Below are 5,967 nucleotides of genomic sequence, written 5' to 3'. Positions count from 1 at the left end.
CAAGGGTCGTACTGTCATACTCAAGGGTCATAATGTCGTGCTTAAGGGTCGTACCGTCGTGCTCATGGGTCGTGATATCGTGCTCAAGGGTTATGATATCGTGTTCAAGGGAAGTAACATCAAGCTCAAGGGTTGTACTGTCGAGCTCATGGTTCGTACCGTCGTGCTCAAGGGTAGTGCCGTCGGGCTCAAGAGTCGTAAAGTCAGGCTTAAGGGTCATAATATCGTGCTCAAAGGTCGTAATATTATGCTCAAGGGTTGTGCTTTCGTGCTCAAGGGTCGTATCATCGTGAAAAAGGGTCGTAATATCGTACTTCAGGGTCCTACCATCGTGTTCAATGGTCATCATATCGTGCTCAAAGGTCAAGCCGTCGTGCTCCAGGGTCGTATAGTCGCGTTCAAGGGTCGTAATATCGTACTCAAATGACGCAATATCGTGCTCAAGGGTCGTACCGTCGTGCTCAAGGGTCGTACTGTCGTGTTCAAGGGTCGTACCGTTGTTTTCAAGAGTCGCAATATTGTGCTCAAGGGACGTAACACCGAGCTCAAGGGTCGTACAGTCGTGCTCGATTCGTAATGTCGTTTTCAAGGGTCGTACCGTCGAGTTCAAGGGCCGTAATATAGTGCTCAAGGGATGTAACATCGAGCTCAAGGGGCGTACTGTCGTGCTCAAGGGTCGTAATGTCGTGTTCAAGGGTAGTATCGTCGGGTTCAAAGGTCGTGCCGTGGGGTTCAAGAGTAGTAATATCATGCTCAAGGAAAGCAACATGGAGCTCATTGGTCGTACCGTCATGTTCAGGGGTCGTAATGTCGTACTGAAAGGTTGTACCGTTGGGTTCAGGAGTCGTACCGTCGTGCTCAAGGGTCACAATATCACTTTATAGGGTCGTACCGTCGGGATCAAGGGTCGTATCGTTGTGCTCAACGGTCGTACCGTTGGGTTTAACGGTCGTGGTCTCGTGCTCAAGGGTCGTATCATCGTGAACAAGAGTCGTAATTTAGTGCTTCAGGGATATACCGTCTTATTCAATGATCGTTATATCGTGCTCAAAGATCAAGTCGTCGTTCTCAAGGGTCGTACCGCCTTCCTTAGGGATTGTGATATTGTGCTCAATGGACGTAACATCGAGTTCAAGGGTCGTACCGTCGCAGTCAAGGGTCATAATGTCGTGCTCAAGGGTCGTACCGTCGGACTCAAGGGTTTTGATATCGTGCTCAAAGGTCGTAATATCGCGCTCAAGCGTCGTGCTCTCGTGCTCAAGGGTCATATCATCGTGAACAAGGGTCGTGGTATCGTACTTCAGGGATGTGCCGTCGTATTCAAGGGTCGTTATACCGTACTCAAAGGTCATGCCGTCGTGCTCAAGGGTCGTACCGTCACGCTCAAGGGTCGTAATATCGTGCTTAAGGGTCGTAATATCGTACTTAAGGGTCGTAATATCGTGCTTAAGGGTCGTGATATCGTGCTCAAGGGTCGTAATATCGAGCTTAAGGATCGCACCGTGGTTTTCAAAGGTCGTAACGTTTCAAAGTACCTTTGTGTACGAGCGGACAATAACTTTTCTAGTAGAACAATATATGATCAGAAAAGAAGAACCTGGATGGAATGAACACATTCCCAGGCTTAAGCAAGCTGAAGGACACGTCACACACACACACACACACACACAGGGAAGGGCTGACTGTCTGGTACTCACCCACGTCCTCTTTGTCCGTCTCACACACGAAGTGCAGTTGCTGCTCACAGTCGGATAACTGGAAAAAGGAGAAATGGTGATGTAACCGTCAATAAAGTACGGAGAGAGAGAGAGAGAGAGAGAGAGAGAGAGAGAGAGAGAGAGAGAGAGAGAGAGAGAGAGAGAGAGAGAGAGAGAGAGTTGTGGAGAACGGGTCGTGTGACCTACGTGTTGTCTAGTGTGAGATGGAGAGAGAGTGTGTGTATGTTGCTAGTGGGTTGAATGCCACAAAGATAATTACCTGGGTCAAAAGAGTGAAACTCACAGCAGCTGAAGTGCTCGTTCACAACACAGCGATCACTTACTCTCCAGATCTGTATATGGGTTGGTAAGGTGCAAAACCTTCGGCAGGTAGGCTACGCTACTTTCAGTAGCAGGGAAATTTGGGACTCCTTCGGAGTAAGAAGCTCTTGGCAAAGACGTACTCCCATTGATATAGCCACGCCAAAGATGACATTTCTCTCACGGTGTAGCCTCCAGGATATGATGTCAAAAGAAGGAAAAATATCTTTTGGTGAGACTTCCCTCCTCAAAAAAGTAGGAAAGGATATACAAGCTCAGCCATAAAGTAAGATTATAGGAAAAATCTGAGTTTCCAAGGATTACTCTCTACATAACATCGTAGAAAAGCATCACATTCATTGCAACTGACACACACACACACACACACACACACACACACACACACACACACACAGGGGTAGATACATGAAATATTCATATATCATGACATGAAGCAACACAGGTGTCGATACCCTACTCGTGACACATCGTGATCACAAATATACACACAGTCCAGCCTTTGGGGGTCTCCCTCTCTCATATATATGTATATATATATATATATATATATATATATATATATATATATATATATATATATATATATATATATATATATATATATATATATATATATATATATAGGGGAGAAAGAATACTTCCCACGTGTTCCCTGCGTGTCGTAGAAGGCGACTAAAAGGGAAGGGAGCGGGGGGCTGGAAATCCTCCCATCTCGTTTTCTTTTTTTTTTTTAATTTTCCAAAAGAAGGAACAGAGAAGAGGGCCAGGTGAGGATATTCCCTCAAAGGCCCAGTCCTCTGTTCTTAACGCTACCTCGCTATCGCGGGCAATGGCGAATAGTATAAAAAATATATATATATATATATATATATATATATATATATATATATATATATATATATATATATATATATATATATATATATATATATACTTTTCTTTCTTTCTTTCAAACTATTCGCCATTTCCCGCGTTAGCGAGGTAGCGTCAAGAACAGAGGACTGGGCCTCTGAGGGAATATTCTCACCTGGCCCCCTTCTCTGTTCCTTCTTTTGGAAAATTAAAAAAAAAAAAGAAAAAATGATGAGAGGGGAGGATTTCCAGCCCCCCGCTCCCTCCCCTTTTAGTCGCCTTCTACGACACGCAGGGAACACGTGGGAAGTATTCTTTCTCCCCTATCCCCAGGGATAATATATATATATATATATATATATATATATATATATATATATATATATATATCTTTCTTTCTTTTAAACTATTCGCCATTTCCCGCGTTAGCGAGGTAGCGTTAAGAACATATAGAACATATAGAACATATAAAACATATATATATATATATATATATATATATATATATATATATATATATATATATATATATATACATATATATATATATATATTTTTTTTTTTTTTTTTTTTTTTTTTTGCTTTGTCGCTGTCTCCCGCGTTTGCGAGGTAGCGCAAAGGAAACAGACGAAAGAAATGGCCCAACCCACCCCCATACACATGTATATACATACGCCCACACACGCAAATATACATACCTACACAGCTTTCAATGGTTTACCCCAGACGCTTCATATGCCCTGATTCAATCCACTGACAGCACGTCAACCCCGGTATACCACATCGATCCAATTCACTCTATTCCTTGCCCTCCTTTCACCCTCCTGCATGTTCAGGCCCCGATCACACAAAATCTTTTTCACTACATCTTTCCACCTCCAATTTGGTCTCCCACTTCTCCTCGTTCCCTCCACCTCCGACACATATATCCTCTTGGTCAATCTTTCCTCACTCATTCTCTCCATGTGCCCAAACCATTTCAAAACACCCTCTTCTACTCTCTCAACCACGCTCTTTTTATTTCCACACATCTCTCTTACCCTTACGTTACTTACTCGATCAAACCACCTCACACCACACAATGTCCTCAAACATCTCATTTCCAGCACATCCATCCTCCTGCGCACACCTCTATCCATAGCCCACGCCTCGCAACAATACAACATTGTTGGAACGACTATTCCTTCAAACATAACCATTTTTGCTTTCCGAGATAATGTTCTCGACTTCTACACATTCTTCAAGGCTCCCAGGATTTTCGCCCCCTCCCCCACCCTACGATCCACTTCCGCTTCCATGGTTCCATCCGCTGCCAGATCCACTCCCAGATATCTAAAACACTTTACTTCCTCCAGTTTTGCTCCATTCAAACTTACCTCCCAATTGACTTAACCCTCAACCCTACTGTACCTAATTACCTTGCTCTTATTCACATTTACCCTTAACTTTCTTCTTTCACACACTTTACCAAACTCAGTCACCATATATATATATATATATATATATATATATATTCTTTCTTTCATACTATTCGCCATTTCCCGCATTAGCGAGGTAGCGTTGAGAACAGAGGACTAGGCCCTTGAGGGAATATCCTCACCTGGGCCCCTTCTCTGTTCCCTCTTTTGGAAAATTAAAAAAAAAAAAAAAAAAAAAAAAAAAAAAAAAAAAAAAAAAAAAGTGAGAGGGGAGGATTTCCAGCCCCCCGCTCCCTCCCCTTTTAGTCGCCTTCTACGACACGCAGGGAATACGTGGGAAGTATTCTTTCTCCCCTATCCCCCTATATATATATATATATATATATATATATATATATATATATATATATATATATATATATATATATATATATATATATATATTTATATATATATACATATTTTTTTTTTATTACACTTTGTCGCTGTCTCCCGCGTTTGCGAGGTAGCGCAAGGAAACAGACGAAAGAAATGGCCCAACCCCCCCCCATACACATGTATATACATACGTCCACACACGCAAATATACATACCTACACAGCTTTCCATGGTTTACCCCAGACGCTTCACATGCCCTGCTTCAATCCACTGACAGCACGTCAACCCTGGTATACCACATCGCTCCAATTCACTCTATTCCTTGCCCTCCTTTCACCCTCCTGCATGCTCAGGCCCCGATCACACAAAATCTTTTTCACTCCATCTTTCCACCTCCAATTTGGTCTCCCTCTTCTCCTTGTTCCCTCCACCTCCGACACATATATCCTCTTGGTCAATCTTTCCTCACTCATCCTCTCCATGTGCCCAAACCACTTCAAAACACCCTCTTCTGCTCTCTCAACCACGCTCTTTTTATTTCCACACATCTCTCTTACCCTTACGTTACTCACTCGATCAAACCACCTCACACCACACATTGTCCTCAAACATCTTAACTTTCTTCTTCCACACACTTTTCCAAACTCAGTCACCATATATATATATATATATATATATATATATATATATATATATATATATATATATATATATATATATATATATATATATATATATATATATATGTATATATATATATATATATATATATATATATATATATATATATATATATATATATATATATATATATTGGAAAGGATCACAATTTTGCGCGTGATCAAGATATTCCTATGAGTCCACTTGGAAAATGAAACACGAAAAGTTCCCAAGTGCACTTTCGTGTAATAATCACATCATCAGGGGAGACACAAGAGAGGAATATAACAGTCAGTTGATATACATCGAAGAGACGAAGCTATGACACCATTTGGTAAACATGTGATTGTCCAAAACATACAACGAGCGTTCATAAACTTATCATTTTACAAATCTTATCAACAATAAAGTTATCTAATTTGTACAGACCATCACTAATATTAAGATTATAATTCTTTGTGTATTTGATAATAGAAGATTCAATGATATTTCTCTTGGTAATAGAGTTAGAGTTAACAACTGAGATGGCGTTACTCCAGTCAATACAATGATCATAGTTTTTAACATGATTAAACAAGGCATTTGATTCCTGTCCTGTTCTTATACTATGTTTATGTTGC

General features: G+C 40.9%; 1 protein-coding gene across 1 annotated transcript in view; it reads right to left on the bottom strand.

The window, feature by feature from the left end:
- Window positions 1–1,762, bottom strand: part of LOC139766740 (uncharacterized) — a 116,737-nt gene extending 114,975 nt beyond the window's left edge. Inside the window, exon 1 of the mRNA XM_071695661.1 lies at window positions 1,698–1,762. The gene's annotated coding sequence lies outside the window, so the exon portion shown is untranslated. The remainder of the gene's footprint in view (window positions 1–1,697) is intronic.
- Between the last annotated feature and the right edge of the window lie 4,205 nt (window positions 1,763–5,967).

Source organism: Panulirus ornatus, chromosome 58 (assembly GCF_036320965.1).
Source record: "Panulirus ornatus isolate Po-2019 chromosome 58, ASM3632096v1, whole genome shotgun sequence".
Lineage (NCBI taxonomy): Eukaryota > Metazoa > Arthropoda > Malacostraca > Decapoda > Palinuridae > Panulirus > Panulirus ornatus.
This window is presented reverse-complemented; position numbering and strand designations above follow the sequence as displayed.